Source organism: Synchiropus splendidus, chromosome 3 (assembly GCF_027744825.2).
Source record: "Synchiropus splendidus isolate RoL2022-P1 chromosome 3, RoL_Sspl_1.0, whole genome shotgun sequence".
Taxonomy (NCBI): domain Eukaryota; kingdom Metazoa; phylum Chordata; class Actinopteri; order Syngnathiformes; family Callionymidae; genus Synchiropus; species Synchiropus splendidus.
Window position 1 is genome coordinate 31700642 of NC_071336.1, and position 12743 is coordinate 31713384.

At 43.2% G+C, this 12743-nt stretch overlaps 1 long non-coding RNA gene across 2 annotated transcripts in view; it reads right to left on the reverse strand.

Annotated features, from left to right (window-relative positions):
• LOC128755897 (uncharacterized) overlaps window positions 1–12743 on the reverse strand; it is a 46052-nt gene that overhangs the window by 32624 nt on the left and 685 nt on the right. The gene's annotated exons all lie outside the window — the stretch shown is intronic.

Genomic DNA, 12743 nt, shown 5'->3' on the forward strand with positions numbered 1-12743 from the left:
GGAGTCGTAATTTAGTTTTCTCTCTGGTTTGACATTACAGTGCAACAACAGCGGCAGGAACACAGACAATAATCACGACAGATCAGCTCTGGACACTCTCTGTTCCCATCATTTGGACTTTCAATATGTCATGCTTCCAATCGTAGAAAGCAGCGATGCTTTCCAGGGTCTCCTTCTGGAGGAGTCCAACAGTCGCTCCACTTCCCACCGGGTTCCAACAAAAGGCAGAGTTGCAGCTTCATCTTGAGTTGTGTAAAAGAAGATATGAGCGAGCAGCGTGTCCACATTATTGAACTGTGGCAGTAATACATGTCCAGTCCATTCCGTGGACATGGACCCTGACACCAGCATGAATAATAGATGAGAAACTGCACTTATGGATGCACCAGTTCACCACTCGCATCTTTCCCAATTTGAACAATCGCAGCCATGAACACAAGGTATAAATCACAGGGCGACTCGCTTCTTCAAGTACTGCGGGGAACTCAGTTGTTTTTTATTGGCCTGACAGGGTTAGATTTGACTTATGGAGCTGTGCGTTTGCGGTGCCTGACAGCAGTGAGAGGAAAGCAAACTGCAGCAGCCTCGTGTGTGAAAATGGATTTTAATGAGCGAAGGTAATCGCGCGGCCTCATCAATCTTAGGCCTGGTGGCGATTTCCTCTTGCGTGGGACTGGAAACAGTGTTTTCTCCATGTGTACGGCTCACAGTCCGCTACATCTAGATTGGTGGTGAGATGTAAAAAGAGATAAAACCCTTCAATTGCAGTCAGAACTAATAATATTGGAACAATATACATTATGTTTAGGTCGGTGTGTAGCTCATCATATGTTGAGGGCCTGTCCCAGCATGTTAGGGTGAGGGCAGCGGACACCCTGGAAAGGTACCAGCTCACATAGGGAATACTTGCACTTGTTTGTCATCCAACTGCGATCAGAACCGATTGTGTGATACAGTCTTGCTATTTCAAGTCGTCTACATTGATATTTAATTCATAGATACTTGAATATGCTGCTGCATTTGTGGCGTTTTCTTTTTGAGCACTTGAGTTATTGCGTTGACTAAGGGAGCGGTTCATTCCTCTGTTGGACGGTGAAGTTTAACTGAAAGTCGTAACAATAAACTTGCTTTCATGTAATGATATTGTACAGCGTGATCTGATTTCCCCCCTTGAAATGATATTCCTTTCAACTATATATTGCTGACCTTTCCGTATCGCAATATATTGCAATGTATCATATCGCCACTCCTGTCTCGGGATACGTACCGTATCGCAAGATTCCAGCCAATACACAGCCCTATTCTATGTCCTTTTTTATCATGAACTTTTCTTCTCTTCTACATCTCCAACATTATTGGTCCAAGGGTTCCTCTCCTCTCCACGTGTCCAAAGCATCTGTCCTCCCATAACATCGCCACGCGTCCCTCTGATAGACTCATTTCAGATCTCGGCCTTTCTTCTCTGTTTCTTCTGACGTCACCTTCACGTGAGCCACCTTGCCTGCACTCTTGGCTTAATGAAAACATTGTCTATTGATCTCCATTTGAATCAAATAAGGCTAAAAATCAATGGCTGCGCTCCTATTTTCAGAGTCACTGAAGGGATCAGCCAGGAGTATTTCGTCTCCTGCTGTAATTAAGGTGCCACAGAGACAAAAGACATTTTATTTCTCCAGTTGCATTTGCTCATGAAAACATTATTGCTGGATGCAGCAGTTAAAGGTGAGGGAAGTGCAAAAGGGTTTTTACCACATATTGGCAGCCTCTCCACAAAAGCTTACAAGGCTCATAAAAGCATTCCACGGACGTGACCTTTGCAGCCGGACGCAGATCTTAAAGCTCATTCTGAAAGATTCTTTCGCTTCCCAGGCTTCAAGAAAAGTTTCTCTCCACATCGTCTGCAGTACTTCGTTGGTTTTCGACCTCTCAAGGAACTGCAATCACCGCCATGACAAACCGAGGTCTCAATGTTGCAGTGATGTCTCGATGCGTGTACCGATCATCACCGATACCGATTACTGTTTTTTTCATTTTTTTTACAACTAAATCACACACAAAAGTCGCCTTTAAATAATTATGAATGAAATAATACTGAACAACAACGTACACGTACAAATACGCAATATAAAAAGCAAAGTGTTAGTAGTACTATAAAATACATAACTTTTATTCCCTTTTCAATGAACAATGAACAGAAAAAACCCACTATATAAATGTATTAAATACCAGAATGCTGCCTTATAACCGGACAGGCTGCTAATCTTTTCATCGACGACATGTCCAGGGAAGTATCTGAGTCTCCAGACGCTATTCGCTGCTGAAAGCTCCGGTCTTCAACAACAGAACTCAGCTCTTCGTCCAAAACAATCAGCGTTAGCTCCGATTAGCTTTCATTCATTAGCCTCTTGGTAGCGCACGAATTCAATGCAGTGTTTTTATGCAAAGAGTCTTCTTTTACCATGTAGGCTGTCTCTGTGGGTGCACATGTTGTGAACCACAATATGGTTGTCATTCTCCTTGACGGAGAAGTACAGTGGTACCTGAGTTGTCGACCACAATCCGTTCCAGACGGCCGTTCGAGAAGCGATTTGTTCGAAATCTGAATCGATTTTTCCCATGACAATGAATGGAAAAAGAAATGATGCGTTCCAAGCCTTAAAATAGTCTTTTGTCGGAGTGAATGTAGAGTGTCTGCTGCAGGTGGCTGTTCCTCTATGTGTGTGGCCGCTGCATGTGGGAGGGGTTGCCGAGTGAGTGAGGTCTCTCCAGAAGTGAAGAGGTGCCCGGTGCGTGTCCAGCTCTGAATGTGCGCTTCTGTGCAGTTTGGCTGTGACAAAGTCATAAACCAAGTCACGCTCTGTCCCAGACTGGCCTCATCCCTGTCCCAGCTCCAGCCCACAACAGGACATCAAACCCTGGAGTGAGCGCTCCAGCACCTCCCCTGTGACACTCTACCACGGTCCAGTGCGGAGACAGGAAAGGTTTTACACCTCAATATGAAGAAAAAACAGTCAGTAAATGGAGCTAACGGGACACGTCTGCATACTGAGGCTGCGTTATACACAATAACAAAGCGCCTCGTGGGTCAGCTGATCGGTCCGCGCACGTTACGTTTTTTCGGGGGCGTTCGAGTTCTGGATTTTCATTCGAAATCAGAAGCAACAAAATTTCGAAATTTTTGGTCGAACTCTGATTTGTTCGAAGTCTGGGACATTCGAAAACCGAGGTACCACTGTAATGTAATGTAACGCAACAAGCTGTGTGACTCACTGGAGAAATGCCTGCCTTGTAATTATGAAAACAGTAATAACATTGCTCATTATGTAGGAATATAAGTAGCATTTTATTAAAAAAGAAAAATTAACGTATATAGGTGATTTGATCAGCCGATCATGATGACATCACAAATGCCCATATCTGCCAGCCAAACACACATATATATATATATGTATGTATATATAATGAGTTCCTCGTTCCTGACCAAGTGTCTGCTGAGTTTCAACCGTGTTAACATGAGTTTTTCATTCCTCTGCCGGTGAGGCCCACACGCCCAGCCATGCCTCGGCTCCAGCAGCTTTTGTTTGTTTCAGTTTTCGTCGGATTGACATTTGCCTTTTGCGTTTAATTACGTTGTCACGAAAGAAACTCAACTGTCCTCCTTTTTCTGAGACCGTTTCTCCTCCCGGCTTCTGAGCAGCATCACAATGCCACAATTATTTTCCCAGTCAATCTCAGTCAGATGGGTTCATGGGTAACGTAACGTGAAAGGTTCACCTGACACTCAAGGATTCTTGTCTTCCTCTAAAATGAAAATGTTTCGTACAAAAACTTTCTGCACTTTACTAGTAATTATTTACCTGTGATGGAATTGCTTCAAACCTATTCTGATTTCTGAGGAAGCCAGTGAATATAATCCACAAATCCGTTTTTTAAAAATGAGTCAGTGTGAGGAAAACCACAATGATCACATAAAACATATACATATACATACATACAATTACGAGGGATGCACCAAACATTTGGTGGCCGATTATTCGTGCCAAAAAACACTATTCACTATTCCGCTTCAAAGCGTGTTTTTTGATCAAACACCGTGCAGCGCAGCCTGAACGATGACTTTCACTTCTAATCAACAACGCAATGTAACAGAATGTATTTTTTAAAAACAAAAATGCGCAGTGGAGGGTAAACGAAATTCTGGAAACCCACTTGTCCGTTCAGCGCAGTAAAAATCTGGCAACACAATCCTCTACTTCATCACACAGTTCCACTTTGTTGGGTTGATGCTTCGTATGAGTCAAAGTCTGCATACGGTGATGAGCTTTTCGGTTCAACACCATATGCAAGAGTGAGAATAGAATTGCAGTTTGCAATGAGCGTTCAACCAAACTGTTTACATTATCAGTCTGTTACATATTATATTTTTTACACAACTCTTATTATCTGAACGCAAAGTCTGACATGTAAAAAACTAAAGTCAAATATATTCTTATAAATATTAACTTTCTTTGACAACTTGTATGTAAATGTATTCTCGACTATTTCTGCAACATTTTAAAAATAAAATAAAATAACCACATTGGATATTTGGTCATTTTTAGTATTAGCCACGCATTTAAAATTTTATTATTCGACCACAAATTTTCAATTGGGTGCATCAGTGACAATTATGATTGGTGTGCCGCAGGGGTCTGTCCTTGAACCAATGGCATTTGCTTTGGTCAAGGATTTTATTTTACATTGAAAGATGTTAAAAATTCCTTCCTTCTCAGAAAACTCTTCTTAGAAATCTGTATATTATTCATGAAAGGAGAATTAAGAATTATGTTCCTGTAACAACCGTTACAACCCAGAGTTGTTTTTTGTTGTTGTTGTTGTTGTTGTTGTTTTTGGAAGAAACGAAATACATTCCAGGCAAAAAAGGCATCTCAACAACAGTGTTGGCTCTGCTCTGAGGTCTGCATGTCAGAGGAGCACACAATAACAGACAAGGGTTTGAACAATTTCATGTTTTGTAGAACATAATTACAGCTGCTGGCAAAGTCACAGCAATTGATTACTTCGTAATTAAACTGCAATTAAAGTAAACAAGCCTGTGGGAAAACATAATATGATAAGGAGAAATGTTTGCCCTTCATTTTCCATTTCTTCCTGCTGATGTCAAGATGGGAATTTGTACCAGGGACAATTGAGAGTCAAACGTTAAATCTGCAGCTGGATGCTGTGGAGGTGGTGAGGCGGTGATCTATTGCCAAGACATCGGAAGACGTTCTTAGACCTGGTGGGCGGAAATGCCGCGCTCACTTGCCAAACAAGAATAAAGTCAGACATGTTGGAGTTCGGGATGGGCGATTTCGTACACAAAATACCACCAAACACAATCTTCTGCATCTCACGACAAAGTCGATAAACACGCGGCTCACTCGCTGTATTGGACTTGCATACATGAATAAGACGAGACACGCTCTCCAGCTCTGCAGCGTTTGACACTCTGGTGGACTTTGGTTCACGACTGCAGTTTGATAATGACACTGGTCGACTCTGAGTCTTTGGATCTGTGTTGATTTTATTTGATGGAGTGGTCCTCATTGGTTCTCTGACGCGGTCGTCTGCCTTGGTTCACATCAACACATGCAGGTCTCCCGCTGCGTTGGCGCCGCAGTGAAACAGCCTGGTGAAAATAGTTGGATATTGGACGGAGCTCCGCTCCGGTATTGGCGGCGGCGTCCTCTTCCACGTCCCCATTAGGGTTCACTGATCGTGGACACACTCTCACAGGCAGCGCTAATGCTACGAGCCGCCATCTTTTAGGGACCATCATCAAATTCTGAAGCGTCAAAGTATTAGTCAAATTGTGAAAAGGTTTTTCATCACACAAGACAAAGGACTGGCAGTTTGCATCATGATTTGGAGAATAGAATATGACTAAATGATCATTTATTCACACGATTCTTCAATAGCATCTAGGAAACGTGTCCAGACTGGTCCATAGTTCAAGTCAACTGTTCAGACACATGAGATACAGCAGACAGACGGCTCAGTGTAACCCCTAAATAAAGCTGGCAGAGCAGTCTGTCAGACACCAGCGGCTTCTACCAGAGACGTGAAACATTGAATTTATCATCTCTACACTTAGTTCACTATTATATTTAAACATAAACAAATACTGATGTTGGAGACAAACTCCACTAATAAGTTTCATCATAAAACAGTTTCAAGGGAGACTGTAGTGTGTACAACACATGGAACTGTCTCAACCAAATATAGTAACAACCAATAATTACATGAGACCTGGACTGAAGGGACAGGAAGCGGTGTGTACTGTTATCTGGCTTTGAATTGAGTCCACTGTCACTGTGTTTCGTGTGCCACCCGTCTCTCACCCTTCCCTGTCCCACGTCCTCCGATGACTGGCTCATCAGGTGGAGTGGAATTTTCAGAGTGCTTTGAAATATTTCAGCTTTCACTGAAGAGATTAGGGATGAGAGCAGAACCGGGCCGTATGGATCTCAGACTGTAACCTCACACCAAATCAAAGCAACATGAGACGGACTTTGAAGTTCACACAGAGCCGCCTCCGTGACCCGGAGATCACATTCGAGGCGCTGCATTGTTATTGAACGCACCACAGACAATAAGTGTTTTCTATGGTCGGAATCAATAAGCCTTTACCGGCTTCTCGCTCGGGCAGACGGCGAAATTTCATTACCCGCCATTTAAAGAGGACGAGCAGCCTGCCGTGTTCTTGGATTTCTACATGAAGCGGGACCAAACTGTGGGAGCCAGCGGTACAAAAACTGTCAAGAGAGGAACTGTCAAGAGAGTTCTTCTTTGTGGAAAAAAGCCACCCATTAAATGATACCTTCCTGCCCATTATTGAAGCTAATTGATGGTCCTTATTGAGATAAACGGAAAAAGAGATTTCCCTCACCAATAAAGCAGGTTATGTATGTCTCATTCATTTGTCAACTTTCAGGCTCAGTAGGACTTGGTCTTGGTTCAGTCTCGTCCCCTCGAAATCTTGATCCAGTCTCGGTCTGAAGTTAAGCGATCATGCAGTGGAAATGGTACTGGATTGGTAAAGTGACCAACTCAGTGAAGTCACAGACTGTGGGGACCACTGGCAACATCAGGCCTTGGGTGCTTAGTCACAAGAGAGAGGAAGCTGGAGCTTCAGATTCATTGGATTTGGATTGGATTGAGTCTCTGTATTTTAGGGCCAACGGATGGCGCTCTATACTCAAAGTTACTGACCTACAGAAGACCTGCGTGAGGACAGAATGTAGGAAAAAAATGCTCTAAATTCCAAGGCAATACAAACAATAAGAATCATTTGTACCGATTAAAAAAACCCCAGTGAATGTTTAACTGTTTGAACTCATTACCACAAATCCTCCTGTCTTTTGCAGCCTGCAGTGATGACATCACCAGCAAGAACTAAAAACAGCCTGGTATTGACCCAGACAATGTGCTGACCCCAGTTTCCTTGCAAGTCAACAAGCCGACAGGCATCAACGGACAGTCCCCGCTGAAGAAACAGCCCACTGGTTACGTCTCCAGGATTAAGGTTTCGGGAAAACAATTTTTGGAGAAGCCGGAGTCGTCGTTTTAATGAAGCCCCTGAAGGCTTCAACTCGAGCGCCTGTAACCCGCCTCCGGAGCAACGGAACTGAAGCCCAAATCAGCTGTGCTTTTTACATGGAGGAGTTGAGAAGTGAGACACCCATGATGATGCTGTTGCAGCAGACACGTAGCAAGAGCAGGAGACCTCAGAAGGTTTAAGAGAAGCTAGCCAAAGATTGTCATGTCTCTGTAGGAAGTGAACACGAGAGACCTCATATCTCCTTTAACCAAGACAGTTTGAGGAAATAAACAAAATCTTAAACCTGTTTTTTACTGGCTTCTCCGTTTCTCAACTGTCTGTCAGTCAATCATGACTAGAGCGAGGATGTGCTGCATGTTGAACTCAAAATGCTTCTCAGCATTTAACCAGTCAAGCTGAGCGAACGCTCCACAACAGACTGATGCAACTATAAATTCACACTTAACTAAAAAGACATTTATTCCGTTGCACTTTAAAATGCAGTAGTGAAGAGTTTAGCCACAATTCTGGGGCAGTTCAGCGCAGATATTTAGGCTGTGTTCCATTTCTCACAACAACACTAGCACTTAACACTAGCACTTGGTTGTGAGCGCCCTCTACTATGAAGTGCCCTCCGACGACCAAGTGAAGTGACTGACCTCCCTCAGAATTGGGACAACACTTCATGACGTCATGCGTAAAGACAACGTGTCATTGGCTGCCGTGCTGTGTTGCGTTTCCTGCATATTGAGTGTTGGAGACGTTATTGCAACCTCTTGCAGTGGTGCTCATCATCTCACTTAGTTTGGTGAACCAACGGAGAAGAAATGGGCGGAGCCTATGTTTCGTGATAGATCTGTTAGAGGTATGAGGATGCTAACGTTAGCCTGGATGCTAGCCCACTGTTGTTTGTTCAGAAGAAATAAAAACACACTGTTGTACATACATGTTATATTGTTCATGTTGTCGGACACGGCAGACCATTTGGGTCTCTGACGTGTGCCACGAGCGAAAGTCAACAAACAGAAGAGTAGTCCTGGTTACTAAAATGTCCCTGTTGTCCTATCCAACATTGTTTTGAAATAAAGTACTGTGGTATCCTGGAAATCTATCCACACTTCATATTCCCACTCCGCTCCGGAGCTCCCTCGGTTTGAAGGGATCATTTCAAGTGGTGAACGGTGTTAGGGCCAAAAATGAATGAGAAATGGGACACAGCCTTACAGTTGTTTTTGAAGGGATCTTTGAGGAAGAATTCAATGACAATTATAATATGTGCACTATTAGAAGGAGCTTGGCCATTCAACAGCCAACTGATCGATTTTCCATGAGCCACGTGTCACTGGTGACATAAAAGATTCCTTTCATGTTTTCTTGCCTGGAGGCGGAGAACAATCTGCTTAAATCGACAGAACCGCAGCTAAAGAAGCATTGATTTACTAAAGCGCTCATTGATCACGGGGTTTCCGGGCGGTATGGACGACTGTTCACCTCAGTTCTCACAACATGAATCCACCCACGCCTTCATTAAAACCGCTATGATCTCGCAAGGATTCCTTTTTTTTAAGCATCTCGATTGAACTTAATGTGACTTTGAAAGATTTGCATGGCGGCGCTCGCCGTCGTCACGACAACCGTGGGTAGCGTAACGAGAATGAAACCCTTGCATCACCTCCAGTCGGCGGTTTTGTGATAAAAAGCTGTCGTCTTTGCAAAATAACGAGCGCGCAGATCTTTAAAATGTCAAACCGAAAGGCGTCGGAATGTTGGAGCGTCTTTAGCGGGAGCACAAACTTTGATAATGAGGCCGAGATTATTTATACAAGAAAATGCTGCCTCAGCATCTTCCTACGCTCAAGGGTTGACCTCTTCATCTCTCGTCCTTCTCATCTGTCACTCCTCTGCTGAGAGAGTCTTCACCAGGCACTGACATGGCGAGCATGTCGAATTGATGAGCTATTTATATCCTGAAAGTGAAGCGAGGGGACTCAATTTAGAAAAGCCTCGCCTGAAGAGGGGCTGCAGTTTTACAGAAGCCATGTCACACAGTTTGACCGTTTCATTTTTCTCCTCAGAGTTCACAGTTTCACTTGTCAGATTTTGACAGTGGAACGCGTTCAACCTGTGCTTGACTCGTGTCAATGTGACGCCTATGAATAGGTTTTGATCTCCAGAACGTTTTTGAGTTATGACGACGTCCAAAGAAGTTATCTTCAGCTATTTAAGGAGTTAGCAAATGTCATCAAGTCCATTGGCAGACTAGCACTGGGCAGCATCAGTCAGTGGCTCAGCAGTTGAGTAACAGAAAGAGAGGAGTGGGGATGAGGACAAGCAGCTTCACTCCAGATGAGATGCAGGCAGAGGTCTGATGGTGCGAGCTTGCCAACCATCCAGGAGGGAGTTGCAGTACTCAGGACGCAAGATAAGAAGAGCCTGCTCCAGAACTCATGCCTCAACCTGGTTTACACTGCTTTAACCCGCATCATCAACCCAGGGTCAGGGGTCAGCATAGGACGCAAAAGTCCACTTTCCCAGGGTCAATCTATTACACCATGGGAGTGAGGAGGGGTCGGCATGATCGAGTCCTTGCCACACAGTTGTTCCCATCACCAAGGAGTATTGTAGCCGTATGTATTCAAAATAACTTGAACGGGAAGAGTCAGATTCAGATGAAATAGAACAAACCCGGAACCTGGATCACCTTCTTCATGCAGGAATTCTTTTTTAAATCATGAATTGTGAAAAGGCAGAGTCCTGCTTGATAGCCATCGAGGGAGTGCTAACATTGCGAAATCACTCTTCACTTCATGCTGACAGAAACCGATCGAGCGGGAGAAACCCTGCTTATGCTTGTCTTAAAGATAATGCCCACAAGCTCGGCACCTGGCAATGTGAATGGCTCTTCTTCAGGTGCTGAAGTGATCGCTTCTTCTACTACTGTATTTTATTTTGACTTACAGTGCCATTCATTAGACTAGAAAATGAAAAAAAAGAAAAAAGAATGACATTGTGAAACTTATCTTCGAAACTCTCTGTAGAACACAGCAACAAAAACATTGTTATTCTATTCATTGTTATTCATTGTTTTATTCCTCACAGTAGGTTCTTTATGCTACACCTGAATAACTGTTAATATGTTACTCTAACACACCAGACCTACACAGTTGTTTATGTTTCCTTCCTGAATAACCACATCAGCATCCCATACATATCCAGCGAGTTGTTTATTGCTGTAACCATCACTTGCCTTTCAAGATGAACTTTTCCCCAAAAATACAACTTATACGGTATATCTTTTTTATGACTAATGGTCCAAAAACTACAGTAATTTCAACCATCAAATATAGACTCATCACTCATCCACTGAGCTTTAAAGGGAGTCTGAAGTGGAGCAGCAAATGAACAGATACAAAATCAGCAGCACAGTGTTCGCCTCCTTTGACAATGGAAAGTTGTTGACCCTGACCCCACTCCTGTACAGATTTCCTCAACTGTCATTCACACACATGGGCTCTTCTTCACATTCTGTTCACGTGAAGGTGCGGAACTCTGCAGTCCACAGCAAAAGAAAGTGTCTTATTTGAGTCCTGTTTGAGTCCAAAACACAGTGTTTTGAAAGTCTGAGAGTCACAGCTCTATACTTTAAAATATGATTGACACGTGTCAACAGGTGCAACACCGGCGCCCCCGGGTGGACGGCTGACAGTCCCAAGCAATGCGTGTCTTTGAGTAAAGCATTCATCACAATAACACAGGTAGCATGGTCACAAACAAGCTGTCCGTGCAGCACAACACTACAGAGCTACACACAGCAGGGTTATTCAGGTTCAGTTCACAGTTCAGATGAGTGAGCTGCTTCTTTTCCAAACAGATTTTCTGAAAGACTGACAAGAGCTCACGCTTTTAAAACGGGTTATGATTAACTTGCTTCATGAAACCTGAAAGCAGGACTTGAGGAATGGACCATTCATGTGTTGTCAGCATGGTCAGAGGTCAAACTGCATTGGAGAGTTGCAGGTTTCACACCCTGAAGCTAGACCCCACAAACTCAGACTCAACAAAACTGTTGTTTTCAACTGATACAGCAAGAGCTTTTCTATTTGTTTTTTTAAAATTTGGAGTGTCTGATGATCATAATCTCCTGAATGTAGACTTAAACTGTTCAGTCAGCAACTGATTTGCCTCATTGATCTTTTCCCTTCATGTAAAAACTCCCTGCTGAATATCTTCAGCCGCTCCAAAACAACTGTTTACAGCTTTGTTGATGACGGATGAGAACTCACGACCATCGAGGCAGACGTTGTTTCACTGATATAATTAGATACAGAGAGAGACAAAGCTTATTTTTGGTCATCAAAGTTTATCACGGTGGATGATTGTGAGGGTTTTACAGGCGTCGAGAAGCTTCGGTGGAAATGTTTCCCTGCTGCTCTTCTATGAGACACACAGGGTGTTTAAAAAGCTGGAAGAGCACAGAGGCTCTGAGGGTCAGTTCAGGACAGTCTTCACTGCAGTAATGTTCATGACTGGTGAGGTCATGGTTCTTTAGGCGGGTACTGACCACTGCAAGCACTCCAACACAAAGCAGATCCCAGCGACACAATGACTGACTTTTGTAACAAGAAAAGCACCAATTGGGAAAGATTTAGCTGGCGAGCAAAGACCGACATCAAAAGGACCAGACTTGCTTCATCTTCTGGGCGCCACAAATGAGTGTTCAATCCCCAAAATGTTCTCAACACAAATGCACTAAACACTGACTCAATTACACAAAGAGACGACGGCAGAGAAGCTGAATGTTAATTAGATTAGATTCGGCTGCCAACACAATCGACACATCAGAACAAAAAATGAAATATACCTCAAAAATAAAAGAACTAATAAATGAAATAAACTAAACATACCTCAAAAATGTTCAATATAAAAATAAAGTTGTTGCCTTTACACTGAATTAAAAACACATGCAAGAGTATATAACAGAAATTGTGTTACTAATATTTAGCTTTATGAAAAACATTTTTGAATGGCTGCGTGAGATGCAGAAGCCCTCAGCTCTGCTGGACTGTGCTTGAATATGTTGCACTGCAAGGGAGTCACACAATCACAATAATCTCAATAAAGAGAAGTATGATTCTGTGTATTCCAGTTAGGCAGAGGAATT